Source organism: Bos javanicus, chromosome 17 (genome assembly GCF_032452875.1).
Source record: "Bos javanicus breed banteng chromosome 17, ARS-OSU_banteng_1.0, whole genome shotgun sequence".
Classification (NCBI taxonomy): domain Eukaryota; kingdom Metazoa; phylum Chordata; class Mammalia; order Artiodactyla; family Bovidae; genus Bos; species Bos javanicus.
The window spans coordinates 45995464-46008282 of NC_083884.1; the positions used below are offsets into that span (position 1 = coordinate 45995464).

A 12819-nucleotide genomic window follows, 5' to 3' on the forward strand; every position below is an offset into this window, starting at 1 on the left:
AGAGGACAGCGAGCCCCCATTACTGTCTGCTCTCCCCACAGACCACAGGGTCCCTCACACCTGACAATTGGAGTCCCCAGGCTGGGGGAAGACCCTTGGCTGGGAAGTGATATTTCACATTACAGAAACTTCTTCTATAAGGACATATGCAGGTTAGGGTCCAAAGTGCTTGTCCAGACTTATAGCTGACACTTCAGAGAGACAGGACATACCCAAGTCATTCCAAGTAGAATTGTCACATTTAGCAAATAAAATATGGGATGCCAGTGAAGTGTTAATTTCAGATAAATAGCAAGTAATTTTATTCTCAGTATGCCCCATTAGGTTTGTTCCTAAACAGGATGGGGGGTCTATTAGGAGGAGGATGGCACATGGATGGGGCACCCCTGTGATACTCCCATCAGCCCCTGAATGCAGCCTACCCCTGTGGGTGGGGTGACCACAGTGACAGGAACACTAGAAGAATAAGCACCATAGATGTGCCGTGAAAACCTTCTCCTGCTGCATGTGTCTCCCTGGAAGGTTCTCTGTGAGTGGAGAATGAAGTGTGGCCTGCAGTTGGTGTGGCAGAGAAATGATATTTTCAGTGTGGATGGATGGTTCCTGGGCCTGTGTCTTTGCAGACGAGAAGCCAGCAGAGGGGAGGCAGGTGGAGGTGAGGAAGTGCAGGTCTCTGCAGGGCAAGAGGGAGGAGGTGGGAGGGGAGTGTCGGAGGGCTTGGCCCAGGGAGAAGAGCAGGTTTGAGCTGGAGGCAAGTGGCAAAGGTGGGTGGAAGCTTCTGGGCTGGTGGACACCTGGAGACTTGGAGAAATGCTTTCTTGGGGAGGTCATGGAAGCTCCGCCCCCTTCCCCATACCTCACCCTACACATCTCTTCCATCTGGCTGTTCCTGGTTGTATCCTTTTATAATAAACCACTACTTTAGTTCTTTTAAATCAACTCTATGTGAACCAGCTTATTTAAACTTTATTTCTGGCAAAACCAATACAATATTGTAAAGTAAAAAAAAATAATAATAAAAAATTAAAAAAAAAGAAATAAAGTAGATTGAGTTAACACATGAAAAAAAAAACCAACTTTATTTCTGCCCTTTCAAGGAGTAAACTGGAGTATATTGCAAATGTAGAAGAAGCAGCCATGCAGTTACTCAAGTATCCAGCTTTTGATCAGTATCTCAATTTTATTACTTTGGAAAATGATATGCCTGTACGATACAATCAAAAATGAGGAAATGTTTCATATTGTGCCATTAACAGTTCAGAAATCACAAATGCGGAAATGAAAACTGTTACGAACCGGAATGTTGACAGCCTCTTCTGCTTTTCTGTTATGCTGGGTACTCTTCCTATAATCAGATAATTAGCAGGAACAGCAATGGAAATGAGAGCAGTGAAAATAGATAAGAAATTTCCGGAACATCTAAGAGATGCCAAAAAATGGTTTTACTACAGGTGATGCGCTGGGAGCTGGCAGCCTCAGCTTTCAAAGCCTTCTTCACTCCTGTTGACAGAAACATGGATCTGGCAACTCCTTTACATCATATTTGGACATATCAGTCCTACGCGTGTGATGTAGTGGATTTCCACGTACACAGAGTTAACCTGGAGGAATCTTCAGGAGTGAAAAAGTCCCTGGCTGGTGCTAGTGTGACCTAGAGAAAAAACCAGGAAGTCGTATGACTTAACTCCAGTTGATACATTTTGGCAGAAATGTAAAGGAAGTCCCTTCCCAGAGGTTTGGGAATCAGTTCAGCAAGAACTAGAATCTTAGAGCAGAGCACCAGAAGATGAGGTCAAACGCCTGAGAAGTATGGGACCAGAAGGGAAAGATGAAGGGGCCACGAGGATGCTTCCTGACAACACTGCTCAGGTATCCTCAGCTTTTGGTTCTTTGCCAGAAGACCTTGGAGAGGGGACAAAGACTTACTGATCTCCATAAAATGTTGCCACTGCTGTCTTAGGACATGTAAAGGCACGAAAACTGGATGTATGTTTTGAATATAAAGAAAAAATAATGAGCAAAGCTTTCCTGGGCAAATCTCTTCTAGAAGAAATATCAGACTCTGACGCAGGTAATCCAGGAGATAAATGAGGCATTTCTTATCTATCATGTAAGTGCACAGCAAACAGCTTCTGAGGTTGATTTGGAGCCACACCAAAAAGCTGGAACTGACGCAGGATGCAACCTTAATTCCTTACAATATATCAAACAGAGGAAGGCTTTTGCTAGGATGGCTTCAGCTCCTGCCATCTCAGGCATTGCCAAACGAGTCCCCAACACAAGATCGCAGTGTATGATGGCAAGAGCGACAAAGGCGGGACAGAAACAGAACAACCTACCTGTCTTCAGGGACATGACGTCAAACGGTGAAACCCATGACTGTAGATATTTTGATCCCAGATGCTGCCAGGCGGTGACGGCTCAGTTCTGAGGAACAAAAATTCATTCCAAGAAGCAATTGTTTTTGTGTTGGGAGAAGGCAACTACATTGAATATCAGAAGCTTGTTGACAACAGAAAGGGAAACGAGGGAAACATGTTTTATAGGCTGCTGCTGACTTTTTCATACTACACAGTTCATGAAACAGCTGTCACAACTTGGGAAAAAAGGAGAGGCCTGGAGTTTAACCATCAGGAGGAGCTCCCCAAACTGCTGTCTGTGCCTCTCCAGACCCAGATCCCATCCCATCAACTGCAGTTTAATTTACAGCTTGAGTTGATGCAGTGAGACTCGGTGCACTGCCCTCTCCCACCCCCCACTTTGTCATGAGGGTCTTTATTTCCTTCCTGGCAAATCACCCTTTGATTCTTGTTCAGCTTTAATGAGTCCTCCTAACAGTGGTGGTGACATGACAGAATTAATTCCTGACTTGACATTGATGGTTTCCATCTTTGATTCCTTGTATCCCCAGGACACCTCCAGGCACGTTGGTGCCTTAATTCATCTTCGGTGGCTTAACAAAGGGATCACCCTGCGTGGGGGCGGCTCCATGTCACACATCCCACAGTACAGGCCTCATTGGGCCAGGCAGGACGAGGGTTCAGAGCTGCTTTTTAAGGGGCTGTCATCAGGACACCAGGGGTGGGTTCATGTGCCTCACAGGCCTGTGTCAAGCTCCAGCCACTGTCAAGTGGAAGCTGCTGCGATCGCTGTGGACACAAATGGCCCGTATCACATATCTATTGTTTGGAGTGTCATGTATTCCCTCTGCTTCCCAAAGAAACCCTGATTTTGCTTTGGGAAACCACACCTTCCCCACCTTGAGTTCTTATGCATGCTTGCTAAATTGCTTTAGTCATGTGTGACTCTTTGTGACACCATGGACTGTAGCTCACCAGGCTCCTTGGTCCATGGGATTCTCCAGGCAAGAATACTGAAGTGGATTGCCATGCCCTCCTCTAGGGGAACTTCCCAACCCAGGGACTAAACCCATGTCTTCTGTAGGCTTCTGCACTGGAGGCAGTTCTTTACTGCTGAGCCACCAGGGAAGCCCTAGGTTCTTATAACTCCTTGGGAGTTGGTTTCTCATTGACCCAAGCATTTTACAGTGAGATCTTCATGTTTCCCTGCAGAAAGAGAGTGATTTGGGGACAAGCATTTCCAAAGTCAGAGCATCACAGGCAATGAGAGACAACCCCAGTCACCTTGCTGGGCCATTTGAGGAACAGATGAAAAGTGCATATAAATTCCCCCAGTGCAAGTAAAGTCTAACCTGAGTGGGGATGGGGAGGCCATTGTCCCTCAAGCTGTCTCTGCTCTCGGCAGAAGCTGACTGGCAGGTGTGCTCCTGAAGCCCCACCTCCCAGCTTGGAGCTGCAGGTCACCTGTCTAATAGGCCCCTTTCTTACCTGGGCCAAGGGCTCTCCACATCTGGTCTTGAGCAATCTCTTTGGCTCAGCAGATGGAAAGGCTTCAGAAAATATCCTTGGAGACAGAATGAATGGAAATTGCCATGAAGCTCTGAGTTAAACCCACTCAGATGCAGACTGTTGCGTGTTCACAGGACTCCTTGTCCTTCCTGGGAGAGACCAGTGGAAACAGACCGAGTGGACGAAGGTGTTTGTGGCCCCATGGAGTGAGAATGTGTTAATGGCCTCATCTGGGAATAACTCCGCTCCTGTGAGCACTCCATCCCCACCTGCTCAACCGTGTCTGCTCTTCTCCCATCTCTCTCACAATTAGATCGTGCAGGATGCCAGCTGCAAAGATGGGGCAGAAGCACTGGGGCAGGAGCACTGATGCTTCCCATGGGAACGAGACACTGACACAATTCCGGCCCCCAGCTCAGTTTTGAGCACTCGATGGAGGGTCAGTGGGGACACAGACATGCTCACTGGTCACGGTTTCATGGCATTCAAGTTCTCTCAGTTTATCAGTCTCCACACTTTAACCTGTCTCACGGAACTTTTCATTTGCTCTTCATTCTGTCAAGAATGTTCTTCCTGATACATTAACATGTCTGATTCCTTCCTTATCTCCTTCCGTTCTCAGCACAAAAATCAATTCACAGGGACTTCCCCTGACCCCATGGAAATGATCCTCACATTATCCTCCATCTCATCATTGGTCTTATTCCTGTTGTAGCAGCTGTCACTACCTAAAACCATCTTGGCTTTCTTCTAATTTTATTGTTTGTTGTCTGTTTCCGAAGAGGTCAAGAACCTTGTCATCCCCCACCACCGTTTATCAGCAGTGTCAGGGACACAGAGGATGACGATGAAACTCCCGAGGGCGTGAAGGAACCGATGGATAACCGCTTTCATGAGTCTAATGGAGCAGCTCTGCCGGGTTTTCCTCCTCCAATCTGAAGTTTCCTCCCTTCTCACAGGACTATGGGGGGAGGGCAACTGTTCCCAAGTGAGGAGGCTGAAGAAAGGGTCAGGACATCACCTGTGGTTTCCCCAACTCGATGCCCCTCCTCCCAGCCCAGCTGTCCCTCTCCCTCCTTATCTCTCCATCTGTCCTCTGCTTCTCCCATCTCCTCCCAGCTCAGCTACTCTCAGAACTTGGGTGAGCAGCCCCTTGGCTCATCCTGAAGTGACTGAACCTTTGCCTTTGAACCCACCCTCCAGGTTCAAGATGATGTCAGACCCAGAACAGCCTCCTCAGCTCAGGGCAAACCCTACTTCTTGGTAGAGAAAACACAATTGGTTTTGTTCCTCCAGGGCTCTAAAGCAAATTTGACATTTGTTACACTGCACATAACCATTTCTCCCAAAGCATGCTCAGATGGCACAGATTTCTAAGGCATCAACTCAAGTGTGTAAAATAACATGATTCTTTTATAACTAAATATAGTTTCTCTCTAGAGCCCTCACTCTGCTTAATGGCAGGAAACAGTAGACTCAGTTCCAGGTGAATGGCATCAATGCGGAATATCTAGACAGTAGGGGATTTTTCTTCTTCTCCTCGTGGGTGCCTCTAAGCGGGCTCACATGGGGTGGAGGTGGGACTCCAGCCACCACATCCCTTGCTAATACCTGCTGATGGTTCTCATCCCCGTCCGGGGTCTGCTCCTACAGTACTGTCTCAGTGTGCATGGTGTCACAGCTCCTGCCTCAGCACAGCTCTCCTCATGCCCCGTCCCTTGCTTTGCTGTAGGACTTTATCTTATAAGGGACGTGGGTGCATCATGTTCTCCTCCACATACAGGGAGGTGAGGGCCCAAAGGGTTTCTCGTGGGTCCCCTTTGCCCTGAGGCTCCATCAGCCACCTCCTCTCTCTGTGAGCCACAGCCCTCACTCTGGCTGTGGGGAGTCCTGTGCGGTCACTGCTCCCAGTATCCCAGGCAGGAAGCAAATCCAATTCCCCTCTGTGTTCAGAGTCCTGATTTATCTGGGGTGCCTGACACTCTCCATTTCAGAGCTGACGTTGTGGAGGTTGGGTGCAAGGCTCCTTCTCGTGTCTCTCATCTTTTTTCTGGATTATTCTCTTCCCCAACCCAGAGTAATCTTGACCTATTTGGTTTGAGAAGCAACTGTCTCTGAAGGTATTCTCCCAAGGTTCTCTGCATTACGGCAGGATGATGTACTTGAGACAAGTCTCTTATATACAGTAATATTACTCCTTAGTTCTCTGATTCTCCTACAGGACTTCCCCTGGAGCAAAAGCCTCTAGCACAATGACCAGGTGTGGGAGCATGGTGGTAAAAGAGAAGCCCAGGGCAAAAATATCCTGCCACTGGGATATCAGTGACCTTCCCAATGTGGAATTATAAGCCCTAAAAACTGCTCTGGGGTGACCCAGCACCTGACTCAGGGCTGATTCCCCCCTACTCCCCCTGACCCCCAGGCCCAAGCCCCAGCTCAGAAGGTACCTTGATGTGGAATAGATGCTGCCTGGGGAGCATCCAGACAGTGTCGTGAGTCTGGTCATGGGGTCCCCAGGCCTCCTTGGAAGGGGTGGGAGCAGCGGGAGGCCCCAGGCTCTTCGGAGCATGTGGAAGGGGCAGAGACCGACAGGGACCTTGGAGAAGCCCTGGGGAAGGAGGAGTAATCACAGAGACCTGCAAGGACCAGTCTGAGGGACTCATGGGAGTGATGACATCCCTGTGATGTCATTACTTTGTCATCACAAAGTGATGACATTGTGCTCTTCTTCCAGAATGTCATGGCATCTTGTGACCCCACACCAGTCAGCATCTCGGATAGTGATTTGAACTGATCAGGCAGAAAGTGAGTGTATGTATAGGGTCCTGGGATGAGCACTCAATGGTCAAGAGGATGGAAGGTCAGGGCTGGAACAATGACCTGATAGGGCCAGATGCAGATCCGGCCACCTTTGCTGCCACTGCCCAGCCCCTGGCATCCTGGATGCAGGGGCATGGGAAGGGGCTTGAGTGTTCTGATTCAGCTCATAATTATATGTCTGGAAATTTGCCAATCACATGAATGTATTCCAAAGGTCTTGAATACAAACAAGGAAAAAAGGTGCCCACACCACCTTCGCAGAACTTAGAATACCAGGGAAGAAAGGGAAGGGGATCCTCGATGGGCTGAACTGACATCTCCACCAAAGACACAAAGGGAAGACTCAAAAAGAATGCGCTTCAGTTATGCAAAAGTGAAAGTGAAAGTGTTAGTCACTGAGTCCTGTATGACTCTATTGTGACTCCCATGGACTGTAGCCTTCCAGGCTCCTCTGTCCATGGGATTCTCCAGGCAAGAATACTGGAGTGTATTGCCATGCCCTCCTCCAGGGGATCTTTCCGACCCAGGGATTGAACCTGAGTCTTCTGCATTGCTGCCAGATTTTTTATTGTCTGAGCCACCAGGGAATCCCTTACAGAAAGGCAGCCCTAAATGGTATTTTCTAGCACACCTAAGATCATAGATTGAGATCCATACTTAATGTACTTTATATCCCAAGCCAACAAACTGGAAAATTCTTAAAGAGATGGGAATACCAGACCACTTGACCTGCTTCCAGATAAATCTGTATGCAGGTCAAGAAGCAACAGTAGGAACTGGAGATGGAACAACAGACTGGTTCCAAATCGGGAAAGGAGTACGTCAAGGCTGTATATTGTCACCCTGCTTATTTAACTTATATGCAGAGTACATCATGAGAAACACTGGGCTGGATGAAGCACAAGCTGGAATCAAGATTGCTGGGAGAAATATCAATAACCTCAGATATGCAGATGACACTACCTTTATGGCAGAAAGCGAAGAACTAAAGAGTCTCTTGATGAAAGTGAAAAAGAGTGAAAAAGTTGGCTTAAAACTCAACATCCAGAAAAGCAAGATCATGGCATCTGGTCCCATCACTTTATGGCAAATAGATGGGGAAACAATAGAAACAGTGAGAGACTTTATTTTTGGGGGCTCCAAAATCACTGCAGATGGTGACTGCAGCCATAAAATTAAAAGACATGTGCTCCTTGGAAGAAAAGCTATGACTAACCCAGACAGCATATTAAACAGTAGAGACATTACTTTGCCAACAAAGGTCCGTCTCGTCAAAGCTATGGTTTTTCCAGTAGTCATGTATGGATGTGAGAGTTGGACTATAAAGAAAGCTGAGTGCCAAAGAATTGATGCTTTTGAACTGTGGTGTTGGAGAAGACTCTTGAGAGTCCCTTGGACTGCAAAGAGATCAAACCAGTCCATCCTAAAGGAAATCAGTCCTGAATATTCATTAGAAAGATTGATGCTGAAGCTGAAACTGCAATACTTTGTCCACCTGATGCGAAGAACTGACTCATTGGAAAAGACCCTGATGCTGGGAAAGATTGAAGACAGGAGGAGAAGGGGACGACAGAGGATAAGATGGTTGGATGGCATCACCAACGTGATGGACATGAGTTTGAGTAGGCTCCGGGAGTTGGTGATGGACAAGGAAGCCTGGCGTACTGCAGTCTATGGGGTTGCAAAAAGCTGGACATGACTGAGCAACTGAGCTGAACTGAACTGATCCTAAGCCAGCCATTGTGACAGACTGAGCTTAGCCCAGAATCCCAGCTCCCTGGACAAGTGCTCCCTCGTGACCTTCTGGACAAAGAGCCCATATGGAAGCTCCAGAAACATAACTCTCTTTAGGGAATCTAGAGCAACTGCTGTTTCCAGCTGCTGAAAGACTGCAGGGTCACTGCCCAGGGGAGGACCATTAACTTGAGTGAAGAGGGAGAATCCCAGAGAAGTTTTCCCAAGTCCCTGTGGAGGCTGAGGGCAGGTTTGCTGGGACAGTGAGGATATATCCTCCCCTACTTAGCAGATCCTGCTGGGGCCCCTGCCCCTTACTCTGGAGGAAATGCCTGTAGACCTTATGAACATAACAATGGCATCATATGTGGGTTAAGACTCATCCCCTTAGCCCCTGTGACTCTGCAGTTTGCACAATTTCCAATCAGTCTGACTGGGCTTCTAGTCCATTCTTGGTGTCTATCTAGGGCTTCCCTAGTGGCTTAGCTGGTAAAGGATTGGCCTGCAATGTGGGAGACCTGGATTGGGAAGATCCCCTGGAGAAGGGAACAGCTACCCACTCCAGTATTCTAGCCTGGAGATTTCCATGGACCATATAGTCCATGGGGTCGCAAAGAATCAGACACGACTGAGTGACTTTCACTTCACTTCATCTTGGGTTCTCTTGAACTCCTTGGCTGGGAGCCTGGGGCTGAGGGTGCTCTTTTTTGCTCCCCTTAAGGAGGGGCAGCACAGTGGGGTTTGGGGGAGTGAAGAGAAAATGGCAGAAAGGAGAAGGAAGCTGCCTGAGTCACTTCCAGGGCCCCAGTTGGTTGCTAAACATTGTCCTAGCCCCCATTCCTCACCCTGGGCAGTGGGAGATGGTGGGTCTGAGCTAGGGAGGGCCCTGTGGCCAGGCTCCCCACATCCTGTGTAAGGGCTGTGGGGCCATCGTAGTCTCTCAGCTACTCAGATGGACCCTTAGATGTACACATACACATGTGTGCAGATGTACACATGCTGTACAAGGGGTGGGTGGACTGGGGCAGGCAGTGATCGAGAAACCCTCTGGAAATATTATCGGGGAACTGACTTGAGGGCCTATTTTACGAAAGAAACACATCACAACAGAGGTCTGATATCAGCTCCCTCTGAATTTACATGGGACAGTGACGGGATTTCCCTGTGCAGAATGTCAGGGGACTCTGGAGCTAGACCACCTGGGCTCATGCCCTACCCCCTTACCGGCCCTGTGCTTTACTGGGGGTCTTTGTGTCCCGGTTTCCACATCTATAGGAGGCGGGTGGAAGCATCACCTACGCCACAGAACCGCTGGGAGGATCAATGAGGTCATTCACAGGACATTTAATTACCACTTGGGGGCGACAGACTGTGTTCCGTTAAAGTCCACCATTATTATCTGATGCTTTTACTTCACAAAGAAAGAAGAAAGTAAAGATGGAAAACAAGGGGCTCAGAGGAGTCTGTGTGCCTCAGCATGTGAGCAGGGGCACGAATAAGAGTGGCTTAAACAAAACGGGGAATTTCTATTATCTACAAGCCGTGGCCTGTTACGTGGAACGCTGTGCACTGACCCCACCATCTAAGGCCCCAGATCCACGTCGTTGCTCCACCAGCCCTGGTAGATCCTCGTCCTCCTCAAGATCCAAGATGGCAACACACGCGTCCACTTCCATCCCGGGAAAGGGAAAAGATGGTGGGAGGTGGGGGATTAGGGATGGTGGTGGTGGTGGAGGAGGGGTAAAGGGGTCGGTCTTTAGAGGCAAACCGGAAGTAGTACCCGTAATTTCCTCTTTAATATCATTGGCTACAACTTGGTCATGCGACCATACCTTGCTGCAAGGGAGGCTGGGAACTATAGTCTATCCTGGAAGAACTGGGATCTAGCTGAACCTTGAGGGTGCTACCGTTCCTGTACAAAGCACGTGAATGAACTTTGGGGACAGTCACTGTCACAGAGGTCGGCCCAGAGGATGTTTCCAAGCCTTGAGAGTGCTTTCCTTTTATAACTAAATAATTCAAGATAAATTAGAGTAAATTTGAGAGAGTCAGTTCAGCTGGGTACAGTGATCCCCCAACAAGATTAGGACGCAAACTCAGATGATTTCAAACAAGCAAAATTACAGGTCCATGAGATCCATAAATAACTGGATGATACAGATTTAAAATTTCAAAACAAAAAGGCAACAGCAAGTTCCATAGAGAAGGGAGATGCAAACTGCTTTTTATTTAATAAAACATTTATACCATGGCAGCCAGGAGAGTCCACAAGGAACGCTTGATGATATTTTAAGTAGTTTTTGTGTTGCTCCACTTTCTTTAACAGTCATTACTTTTATTATTTGTCACAGTGACAAGCCATTTAATGCATTTCATAAAATCCATGTGTCAACTGTCTTTTCTCTCAATGCCAATCTAAAGACATCGTTTCCTGGAACAGTCCTTCACTTCCATGATCTCTGACACCACCTGGGGAAGCTTCTTGTGGGCAAGACAGGATTCTGTGTCCAAATACTTACAGAGTTCTAATCATCAAGACATGAGACCCCTCTTCTCAACATGCACCAGACCCAGGCTCCATGCAGGGAAGCACCATTAGAAAGGAGTATTAGGATGCAGAACTAGTCTAACTCCTGTCTTGCTGAGACATTTAAAAATGAACATTCCCCGTATTTGTACACTCACAAGTCAATGCTCACTACTGTGGAAGGTCAAATCTCTTTTTGTGGGTGATTTATGGGCAAAATAACCTCTAACTTGCCTTTCATTTCTAGGAACAGTTGTCCACCTGAGTGTCAGATAAACGTGTTTCAACAATACAGTCTAGGTATGCAATAATGTATTTTCAGTACTCAGCCATCCACCTCATCTTTCTGAAAGAGCACTGACATTTATGCTGCAGACACCTGAATCTGTCTTTGAGAGACAGCTCCTGAAAGGGCTCCAGGAAGACTGATACACAGACACCTGTGCCCAAATCTGGGATGATGATCTAGAAATTAAAAACACAGGGATACGTTTTTTAAATTGGAGTATAGTTGCTTTACATTGTTGTGTAAGTTTCTGCTGTAAAGTGAATCAGCCATATGTATACATATGGCTCCTCTTTGGATTTCTTTCCCATTTAGGTCACCAAAGAGCACTGTGTAGAGTTCCCTGTGCTATACAGTAGGTTTGCATTAGTTACCTATTTTATACAGAATTGTGTATATACATCAATCTCCCAATTCATCCAATGCCCAACTTCCCCTTTGGTATCCATACATTTGTTCTCTTTGTCTGTGTCTCTCCTGCTTTGCAAGTAAGATCATCTTTACCATTTTCTAGATTCCACATATATGCATTAATATACAATATTTGTTTTTCTCTTTCTGACTTCACTCTGTATGCCAGTCTCTAGGTCCATCTCCATCTCTGCAAATGACACAATTTTGTACCTTTTTGTAGCTAATATTCCTTTGTATATATGAACCACATCTTTATCCATTCCTCAGTTAATGGATATTTAGGTGCTTCCATATCCTGGCTATTGTAAACAGTGTTACAAACACCTCAATGCATGTGTCTTTTCCAATTACTGTTTGTGTGTGTGTGTATTTATTCAGGAATGGAATTTCTGGGTCTATTTTTAGTTTTTTGAGAAACTTACAAACCTGGTGGCTCAGCAGTAAAGAATCTGCCTACAGTGCAGGGGACTATCTGCAATACAGGAGACATGGGTTTGATCCCTGGTTCTGGAAGATCATCTGAAGAAAGAAATGGCAACCCACTCCAGTATTCTTGCTTGGGACCTTCCATGGTCAGAGGAGCCTGGTAGGTACAGTCAATGAGGTCACAAAAGTCAGACACGACTTAACAAGTAAACCACAGTGGCTGCACTGATTTATATTCCCACCAACAATGTACAAGGGTTCTCTTCTTCACATCCTTGCCAATATTTGTGTTCTTTTTGATGATAGCACTCTGACTGGTGTGAAGTGATATCTCTTTGTGGTTTTGACTTGCATTTCTCTGATGATTAGTGATGTTGAGCATCTTCTCATGTGCCTGTTGACCATCTGCATTTCCTCTTGGCTAAAATGTTTATTCATGTGTTCTGATGATTTTTAAATTGAGTTTTTTTCAGTGTTGAGTTGCGTGAGTTGTTTATATATGTTGGATATCAATACCTCATCAGTCATATCATTTGCAAATATTTTCTCCCATTCAATAGATTATCTTTTTGTTTTGTCTATGGTTTCCTTTGCTGTGCAAAAGCTTCTAAGTTTAATTTAGGTCCCACTTACTTATTTTTGCTTTTATTTCCTTTAAGAGATGGATCAAAAGTATTGTGATTTATGTAAAAGACTCTTCTATCTATGTTGTTTTCCAGTAGGAGTTTTAGAGTATTGGTTTT

The 12819-nt window shown here is 46.4% G+C and overlaps 1 pseudogene; it reads left to right on the top strand.

Moving 5' to 3' along the window:
* The first annotated feature begins 1095 nt into the window (after window positions 1-1095).
* LOC133228470 (sec1 family domain-containing protein 1-like) lies at window positions 1096-2792 on the top strand (annotated as a pseudogene).
* Window positions 2793-12819: the final 10027 nt, after the last annotated feature.